We start from the raw sequence: 10,818 nt of genomic DNA, 5'->3' as shown, positions 1-10,818 counted from the left end.
CACTGCTGTGTGTGTGCACTTGGATGGGTTAAATGCAGAGCACCAATTCCGAGAATGGGTAACCATACTTGGCAAATGTCACGACTTTCATTAAAATGTAAAACAGTTATTTTAAACTAATAGTCCTAAAAAAATTTTTAAAAAATGATATGACATCATAGGAGTTGTTCTTTGAAGTTGATAGTCCAATCACATATTTACAGTGAGTAAAAACCTCATGTGTCATTGTTTTGACCACTACTATTAATAAAGGGGTCATATGATGCGATTTTAAGTTCCCTTTCAAGGGAACTTCTTACTGCATCCTCTAGGGGTCACTATGGGGAACACCTCGTCGTGACCCGTGTCTGAAGCATACATTGAAAAAACAGCAACGAGTTGGCCAGCGACAGCCCCTGACGTCACTACCGGCGCGACTATGAATAAATAGGCAACGGGGGAACACAGCATTCTCTTTGTCTTCACTGACTGTTCTGCATCTGAAAGAACTGGTAAGAGCAATCTTTCTCTGTCTATCATGGTGACTACTAGCAAGCATTTAGACACTTTGTGCATCCGTGTCGGCGTTATTTGACACCTATGACACACAAAACCTTTGCATCATTTGTTCAATAAAAAAGCTCTGCTCTCGTTCGTCTCTCTTTTCAAGGAAAGAAGGGCAGCCATCTGCTTCCCAGCGGTTCAGGACCTGCCGCTGATGAGGCACGATGAAGCATTACACATGATGGCATTGCTTCATGCATATCAGGCTGATCTGCTAAAAGACCTGGATAAAGGCGAGGGCCTTTATCCTGATCAGGTAGCCATGCTACCAAGCAGGCCGCCTCCACCATGGCAGGTCTATGGCCTATGAATAACCATTACCATGGTGGTAATGAAAAGATATCTGTGGGAGAACCTGGCAAACATCAGGATGAAAGTAGTCGAAAAGTTCAAGGAGGCGACGGAGCACTCAGCTGCCTTCAGATCCTTCGCTCCACAAAGGTCCAGGTCTGAACCCCGAACAATATAGGGGTCCTGGTCCGTCTCAATCTGAGGATCAGAGATGGACACAGAAGGCTAGTGTCATGAATCATGCTCCTCCCCCACCTGCAGGTTAGTATAAAATGATAGGTTCTTTGCCGTATCCATATAAAGAAATCTTCTTTGATTCCAAGCCTTCAGCTCTACCCCGGGCAGAGGCCCTAACAAGTAAGTCGGTATGTAGCCTAGACCTTTGGCCGTAAGGACTAATGTCACAGACAACTGTCTAATGTACCAGGGACAACTCCCATGGAAATGGTGATTCTGGCCTGCACTCCCTTCAGCATGGCAGCGTGGGTATACTGTTCCCCATAGTGACCCCTAGAGGACACAGTTTGAAGTTCCCTTGAAAGGGAACGTCTCCGGTTATGGATGTAATCATGGTTCCATGAGAAGGGAATGAGACACTTCGTCCTCTAGCTCCCTGCCATTCTTTGGATGCCAGCTTCAGGCAAAGAAGTGAATGTTGTGTTCTCCTGGCACCTATTTATCCATAGTCACGCCGGTAGTGACGTCGGTGGTGTCACCGGCCAACTCGTTGGTGTTTTTTCCATGTATACTTTCAATGTCACTACGAGATGTTCCCCATAGCGACTCCTAGAAGACGCACTGTCTTGTTCCCTACTCAGGGAACCATGGTTACATTGCAAGGATTAAAGTCTCAAATACAAAGGGATGAGATAGGTAATTTGAAAGACAGTGGGAGAGATGCAGGTATGTGGATTCTTCGTTGAGATGGTATGGAGATAGTTTGCGATAGGATAACACCAGGTGGTTGGATGGATGGTGCGGTTATTGATTGTGGATTGGCTGCATTGATTATCTGTAATGATCCTCCCCAAATTTGTTAATAAAACATCAAGTTGAAGGCTACTCTCACAGGAAACAGTACTCATCCTCCATAAAATGCGTTGCACACATATTTGGGTTGAACTGTTCCGGAACAGTGTTGTAAATACAACTTATACACTGATTTCTAGTTGTGTCCTCTTTTGGAAGGCCCAAAAAAAGTCGTTTCGCTTTCACCACAAAAAACACAGCTTCTCCACAACATGGCGCCATCGGCAACAGTGATAATCAAAGTTACGCTTTCTTTCTTTGCGTGAACATTTGGACGGCATTATGCAAATCTTCCCACATCGTGATGTAGACATGGGGGCATTTTAAAACAAGCCATTTAGGACAGCGTGGCTGCTCTTATTTTTTTATAAAAAATATCCCTTTGTATTTGAGACTTTAATCCTTGCAATGTAACCATGGTTCCCTGAGTAGGGAACAAGACAGTGCGTCTTCTAGGAGTCGCTATGGGGAACATCTCGTAGTGACATTGAAAGTATACATGGAAAAAACACCAACGAGTTGGCCGGTGACACCACCGACGTCACTACCGGCGTGACTATGGATAAATAGGTGCCAGGAGAACACAACATTCACTTCTTTGCCTGAAGCTGGCATCCAAAGAATGGCAGGGAGCTAGAGGACGAAGTGTCTCATTCCCTTCTCATGGAACCATGATTACATCCATAACCGGAGACGTTCCCTTTCAAGGGAACTTCAAACTGTGTCCTCTAGGGGTCACTATGGGGAACAGTATACCCACGCTGCCATGCTGAAGGGAGTGCAGGCCAGAATCACCATTTCCATGGGAGTTGTCCCTGGTACATTAGACAGTTGTCTGTGACATTAGTCCTTACGGCCAAAGGTCTAGGCTACATACCGACTTACTTGTTAGGGCCTCTGCCCGGGGTAGAGCTGAAGGCTTGGAATCAAAGAAGATTTCTTTATATGGATACGGCAAAGAACCTATCATTTTATACTAACCTGCAGGTGGGGGAGGAGCATGATTCATGACACTAGCCTTCTGTGTCCATCTCTGATCCTCAGATTGAGACGGACCAGGACCCCTATATTGTTCGGGGTTCAGACCTGGACCTTTGTGGAGCGAAGGATCTGAAGGCAGCTGAGTGCTCCGTCGCCTCCTTGAACTTTTCGACTACTTTCATCCTGATGTTTGCCAGGTTCTCCCACAGATATCTTTTCATTACCACCATGGTAATGGTTATTCATAGGCCATAGACCTGCCATGGTGGAGGCGGCCTGCTTGGTAGCATGGCTACCTGATCAGGATAAAGGCCCTCGCCTTTATCCAGGTCTTTTAGCAGATCAGCCTGATATGCATGAAGCAATGCCATCATGTGTAATGCTTCATCGTGCCTCATCAGCGGCAGGTCCTGAACCGCTGGGAAGCAGATGGCTGCCCTTCTTTCCTTGAAAAGAGAGACGAACGAGAGCAGAGCTTTTTTATTGAACAAATGATGCAAAGGTTTTGTGTGTCATAGGTGTCAAATAACGCCGACACGGATGCACAAAGTGTCTAAATGCTTGCTAGTAGTCACCATGATAGACAGAGAAAGATTGCTCTTACCAGTTCTTTCAGATGCAGAACAGTCAGTGAAGACAAAGAGAATGCTGTGTTCCCCCGTTGCCTATTTATTCATAGTCGCGCCGGTAGTGACGTCAGGGGCTGTCGCTGGCCAACTCGTTGCTGTTTTTTCAATGTATGCTTCAGACACGGGTCACGACGAGGTGTTCCCCATAGTGACCCCTAGAGGATGCAGTAAGAAGTTCCCTTGAAAGGGAACTTAAAATCGCATCATATGGCCCCTTTATTAATAGTAGTGGTCAAAACAATGACACATGAGGTTTTTACTCACTGTAAATATGTGATTGGACTATCAACTTCAAAGAACAACTCCTATGATGTCATATCATTTTTTAAAAAATTTTTTAGGACTATTAGTTTAAAATAACTGTTTTACATTTTAATGAAAGTCGTGACATTTGCCAAGTATGGTTACCCATTCTCGGAATTGGTGCTCTGCATTTAACCCATCCAAGTGCACACACACAGCAGTGAGAAGTGAACACACCCCCAGAGCAGTGGGCAGCTATAGATCCAGCGCCCGGGGTTCAGTGCCTTGCTCAAGGGCACTTCAGCCATGGGTACTGAGGGTGGAAGAGAGCACTGTTCATTAACTCCCTCCCACCTACAGCTCCTGCCAGCACCAAGTCTCGAACTGGCAGCCTTCTGGTAACAAGTCCGGCTCTCTAACCATTAGGCCACAGCTGCTCCAATATATAATATATTTTGCAATCCAATTTATTTCTGTGAAGGCAAAGATACATTTTCAGCATCATTACTTCAGTTTTCATTTTCACTTGATCCTTCAGAAATCATTGTTTTATGCTAATTTGGTGCTTAAATGTTTGTCTTATTGTTATCAATAGTGAAAATATTTGGTAGAAACACTACAATTTTGGGTAAAAAAATACACTTTTATTCAACAAGGATACATTAAATTGATCAAAACTATAGTAACAATGAGGTCTAACCTCAGTTTAATCTCTAAAATCTTGGCTCATTGTCTTATACATTTCAAAGTTATCCATAGAGAATATATAACTCCTTACAAAAGATTCAAAATGAAACTACAATCAAATAACAACTGCCATATCTTGAATACTGCGTCATCAGGTACTGTTCTTCATATATTTTGGGAGTGTCATATTACCAATAATCTGTGGAAACACATAAACTTTGTTTTATCCTCTTTACTACAAACTGACTACATGGTTAAACCAAGTTTATGTCTTCTTAATAATGATCCTGGCTTCTGTATAAACTCAATACAAGAAAGAATGTTTATTTTTTGGTTTTACAGCTGCAAAAAAGACAATAACATAACAGTTTTCCACCGCATTGGGAAAACATACTGGATCCATAGTCTTCTTAAAATAGTGAATGTACAGCACAAATTAATAAGGTCAAACCTAGTACTATTTATGTTTTTTTTTCCTCTCTTATTGGAATATGTTCATTTATTATATGTCTGTTGTTGTTGTTGTTGTTTTTGTGTTTTATCCTGAATGGATGTTATGATGCTATTTGTAATATGTGATGCAGCATCAGTTTTAAATGATAACAACTGAGCAAGCAAATCATCATTTTAGAATGATTTCTAAAGGATCATATGACACTAAAAACTGAAGTAACTGCTGTTCAAAATTCAGCTTTGCTATCACATGAATAAAGATTTTAGATACACCGTCTGGTGCACCTGGACATATCATCAGTGATGTAACCTAGGATCACGTGGGGTTTCGGGTCTTTCAACAATCAGACCCCCTCCCCTAGGCGACCCAGCCGGGGTGATCAGGTCCCAGCTTATGTCCAGGTAGCGCTACTACCCTACACGCCATACCTCTCCTCTCCTGATCCACAGCCACCTTGATGCTACTTCTGCAGCATCAGTGGCCAACTTGACGGCCCTTCGCTGGCTCGCCCCTGTGATGCCAAGCATTTTGTAGGCCCTGCAAAGGGATTGGCCCACAAACCCTCGACATCCCACTTCGACGGGAGCCACCCATTGCTCCGGCAACCCTCCACAAGCTGGGAGTATTTGCCCTCTTTCTTTCATTGGCCTCCTCCATATGGTCTTCCCAAGGCACTGTGAGCTCCAAGAGAATTACCTGCTTGGAGGCCTCTGAGGTGAGCACAATGTCTGGCCTTAATGTTGTTATGGCAACTGTCTCAGGGAACTTCAGCCGCTTGCCCAGATCAACTGACAGCTCCCAGTCATGCGCCGTTGCCAACAGGCCAGAGGAGGTGCCCCGGGCAGCTGGTGTTGACTTCTCCCCAGCTCTGACAAAAGCTGTGGTCTTCACTGCGTGGAGGCTCTTGCTGTGGCTAATTCCACTGCAGATAGAATCCGCTACAGCTTTTAGGACCTGGTCATGGCGTCAGCGGAAACGCCCTTCGCCCAGGGCTTTTGGACAGCAGCTCAGGATGTGTTCCAACGTTCCTCTCCGCTGGCAGAGGGGCATGCTGGTGTCTCCACCATTCCCCAGGAGAAGAGGTTGGATGGACTTGGCAACACGTCATAGACGGCCTGGATCAGGAATTTTATCCTGTAGGGTTCAGCCTTCCACAGCTCAGTCCATGTGACTTTGCGCTCCGCTGTTTGATCCTATCTTGTCCAGGCGCCCTGTGGCTGCATCCCAGCCATCTGGCAAGCTCGCTTCTCCTCAACTCCTGCACGCACCTCCTCCAGAATCACCGACCTCCTCTCTTTCCCTTCTGCCTTGTCATAGCGAGGAGTTCTTCTGCTGCCCAGGCCAGCTCTCCCCTGTGCCACTGAGCCCACCAACACCTTTTACCGTAGCCTTGACTCTGCGTCATCCACTGCCACGGCAGCCCTCCACTTCCACCCTGTCCTGACCTCAATCCCAGCCTGGGCAACCTTTGGATCACTGGAATCCTGATACTGTAGAACCTCCCTGGACTGCGTCACCATGAACTCCTCGCTCAGGCTGCTCATGGGAAGCTTCAGCTTGTTGTTCTGCCCATATAGAGCGATGCTGCTCAGGCTTCGAGGAAGTCCACCTGTGCAGAAACCTGCTGATCCTCATCTCAAAGCCTTCCACCGTTGAAATGGGGACTTCATACACCAGGAGGGGCCATAGGATCCGAGGGAGAATACCGTGCTGGTAAATCCAGGCCTTGAACTTGCCAGGAAGGCCAGACTTGTCCACCACGGCCAGCCAGGTCTCCAGGTCTTGGTTGGTCGCTTTTGTGGAAGCTGCGTCTCGCAGGCTGCAATTGAACACCTTCCCCAGGCTCTTCACAGGTTCCTCTGTCAGTGATGGTATCTTGGTGGTGCCAAGTGAGAAGTGGAACTTGTCACTAACCTTCCCTTTCTTCAGCACGAGGGACCTTGACTTTGCTGGCTTGAAGTTCACGCGAGCCCAGGACATCAGCTCCTGAAGACCGTTCAGGATCCACCTGCAGCCTGGGACAGATGTTATGGTCACTGTCAGGTCATCCATGAAAGCTCGGATGGGTGGCTGTCTAACTCCAGACTTAGAGAGGGGCCCCCTACATTATTTGCATAATGCCGTCCAAATGTTCACGCAAAGAAAGAAAGCGTAACTTTGATTATCACTGTTGCCGATGGCGCCATGTTGTGGAGAAGCTGTGTTTTTTGTGGTGAAAGCGAAACGACTTTTTTTGGGCCTTCCAAAAGAGGACACAACTAGAAATCAGTGTATAAGTTGTATTTACAACACTGTTCCGGAACAGTTCAACCCAAATATGTGTGCAACGCATTTTATGGAGGATGAGTACTGTTTCCTGTGAGAGTAGCCTTCAACTTGATGTTTTATTAACAAATTTGGGGAGGATCATTACAGATAATCAATGCAGCCAATCCACAATCAATAACCGCACCATCCATCCAACCACCTGGTGTTATCCTATCGCAAACTATCTCCATACCATCTCAACGAAGAATCCACATACCTGCATCTCTCCCACTGTCTTTCAAATTACCTATCTCAAACCACTGCATTCAACTAACCCTCTGCAATGAGTCCCATTTGTTACAGAAGATCGGATCTAAAAGGCTGAGGGTGAGCAAACTGGACCCGTTCCAAGAGCTGGTGGATTTGCTACGGCATGTGTGAACTCTGCTCTTTACTTCCCCAGATTCTCCGGCAAGGGCTCACCCACCACAACACACCACTTCTGGTTCTCCTGCCCAGATCGTGCACTCCAGCCCGGTTGTCAGACCAGCACCATACTCAGGATTGGTGCAGGAATGCAACAGGTTTCTCCTCCAATGTTCTCTTGCCAATGAGACACAACCTCCATTATATCCCAATGAACAGGCAAAAATGGCGTTTATTATACAGTCCCTCACAGGTCCCACTCAGGTCCCAGAAAATATGAATGCAAGCTGGTCCGTCAACCCAGTGGATGTAAAATCTCATCGCTCCCTTCCAGAAGGTATTTGGCACTAATGAGGTCGATTGGCGAGAAACTTTATAATCTTAAACAGGGCAGCATGACCATACATCAGTATTCCCTACAATTCAGAACCCTTGCTGCGGCTGGAATGAACCATCCCTCACTGCATTTCGTCAAGGCCTGGAACCCAAGCTTTGCCTTCAACTGGCAGCATACGATGATTCAAAGGGTCTTTAAAGATTCAGCTCACCGTCAGATGCTCAAATTGCCTTCAGTCCTGCCTCCAGGAGAGTTCACCAGCCTGACCAACCCCATGTTACATACGGAATTCATCAATTTCCTGGTTCTCGAGCGTTCTACAGCAGATGTAATTCTGGGTTGTCCCTGGTTGGTGCAACAATCTGATCATCTCCTGGTGAAGTCCTCCGGTGGGGTGACTAGTGTTTTCAATCTTGCTTCCCCAATCGGCCATCTCCACCGAAAAGACCTTCGGAGGTCCTGCCCCTTAACCCTTAAAGACCTAGAACATTTTTGGGGCACCTGACACACCTGCACTTTTCTTCGTTTTTCAGACCTATTCTAGCAGTCAGAATCAAGTGTCATATCAGTATAAACGGGAGTACTTACAGTTTAAGTTTAACTAATTAAAAGTCTCAATTTTACTTTAGTTTTCTCGAATGAAATTACCGAATCTTAAGAAAAATGCAAACAACAGCTGGGTGGTTTTTTTTTTACTGTGTACTCAAACAAAAACTCCTAAAGTTTGGATATTTTTCTTTAGAAAGTGTTGACAATTGACCACTGTAATTATTATACACTACGAAAACTGTTTGCAAACAAATATAAAACAATTTGATGGATTTTGCATTAAATCCTTGTCACCTGAGATGAAGTGACTGTTGGCTCAGCTGCTGAATCTTCAAAGTTTTTGGCGCTCTATCCAATTTCTCCTTTTACGGTTTGTCATCCATCTCACCTATGCAATTCCACAACCATCTGCTCCGGAGTGCCCCGGCTTTCTCAAAACTCGATTGATTGATGCTTTAGATTCAATCACTTTTAGTTAACTTGAAAGAAATGTATATACAACACTCACTATGAACAAGTGAAATATACTTGATTAAAGCATGTTCACAGCTGAAAAATAAATAAATTGTGTTGTACATGTTTAATTTTTGTAAATTCAAAGACCTGCCATGTTCATTTTTTTTTTCAGTGTCCAATCACAAATGCAGACATGGTATTATGTTTACGCAGTGTGATCAGTAACACAACGTGTAATAAGACAGTGCAAGTCATTATAATCATTATTTATGATCCCACTGGATGCGACAAATGCCGGGACACACGCCATCACAGTATGGTAAGGGGTGTAACATTTTTGTCACACACTTGAGGCATTCGTCCAATCACAAATGCACTGGATAGCTGTCCAATCAGAGTACACTTTGCTTTTCAGACCGATGCGCTTTTAAAAAAAATTACGCGTTTCAGAAAGGCAGGGCATAGATGAGAAACAATAATGTACAGCATGTGGAATAATGTTTTTTTTTTACCTTAATTTCAATACACCAAATACAGAAAATAATGTTAATTTTAGCAGCATCATACGATCCCTTCAATAAAGCATTCCACTGACACTGGTCTCATCACATGATTATACATTTGCCAGTGCATTATGGTGATATTTAATGATTGTACCTTTTGTTCAGTTCAATGCTGCCTTATCCCAGGATTCTGTCATAAATCTAATTTTCTCAGTATAGATTAGTCATGTCAGGGCTGTGCTGCCCAAGAAATTATCACCTTGGCCAAGACACTTCTTGTCAATCTTGATAAATCTTGTGGTCATGTTGCAGACATCTCCTGTCGAGCGGCAGGAACAGGTGTATCAGGTTACCTCTGGGATTCTAATAAAATCTGCAGTGTACCCTTGTCCCAAAACCTAATTTACCTTCATTTTCATGCTGGGTCTGCCAATGACTTATTTAGTCCTTTGAAAAGGTTGAGAGAGGTTACTCAAGCAACCCTTGGGAGTGGATTCTAGCATACATTCTCTCGGATGACAGACTGTAGTCACTACAAATTAGCTGATGAGGGTTCATATGAACTGACACCCATGTAAGAGTTACATCAAAGAAAATTTGGATATTTGATGTCTGAAGTGCTGATACAAGACCTTACAGACATAAAAATATTTTAGCCCATTTTCAGAATAATAATAATAATAAAATAGTTAATAAATTAATACATTTATATCTTATATTTATTTTATTGTATTATTTTATTTGATCAGTTTATCAGAATTAGCAACACGGTGCACACCTTTTAAAAAATAAATATATATTTGTTATACATTTATAAATAAATGTATATCTTAAACTTTCTTTCTTTCTTTCTTATCACATTTTCTGCTGTACCATAAGTAAAGAAAAAAATACTCACAAACCTTTCCTTGCCGCCGTCGCACTCTGGCTTGCTTAGTTGCTTAGTTGGGGTCACTTCGTCACTTCATCTACAGTGATATCGTTGACTTGATTGCAAATAAATGCACAGACACTATTCAAACTGAATAGATGTGACATCATTGCATTCAATGATGAACTGCCCTTCATTTTGCATAATTGACACACTGTTTTCCTAATGAATGATGTTCAGTTGCTTTGACGCAATGTATTTTGTTTAAAGCGCTATATAAATAAAGGTGACTTGACAAACTCAAAAACAAAACAAAAAATGCTAATTAACCAGATATTACATAAGTTCACAATAGTCAAAGTTGGTTAATGATACTATGAGAAGTTACAGTATAATTAACAATACAGTAAAATGCAATTCAAACATATATACCTATATATATACCTATACATATATATACCTATATATATATATACCTATATATATACCTATATATATATATATACCTATATATATACCTATATATATATATATACCTATATATATATATATACCTATATATATACCTATAT

At 43.2% G+C, this 10,818-nt stretch overlaps 1 long non-coding RNA gene across 1 annotated transcript in view; it reads right to left on the bottom strand.

Annotated features, from left to right (window-relative positions):
• Positions 1-3,988: 3,988 nt before the first annotated feature.
• LOC132155569 (uncharacterized) overlaps positions 3,989-10,818 on the bottom strand; it is a 444,705-nt gene continuing 437,875 nt past the window's right edge. Inside the window, exon 4 of the long non-coding RNA XR_009437286.1 lies at positions 3,989-4,029. This is a non-coding gene — a long non-coding RNA (uncharacterized LOC132155569). The remainder of the gene's footprint in view (positions 4,030-10,818) is intronic.

Source organism: Carassius carassius, chromosome 13 (genome assembly GCF_963082965.1).
Source record: "Carassius carassius chromosome 13, fCarCar2.1, whole genome shotgun sequence".
NCBI classification, from domain to species: domain Eukaryota; kingdom Metazoa; phylum Chordata; class Actinopteri; order Cypriniformes; family Cyprinidae; genus Carassius; species Carassius carassius.
The sequence above is the reverse complement of the archived record's forward strand: the minus strand, read 5'-3'. Positions and strand labels throughout refer to the sequence as shown.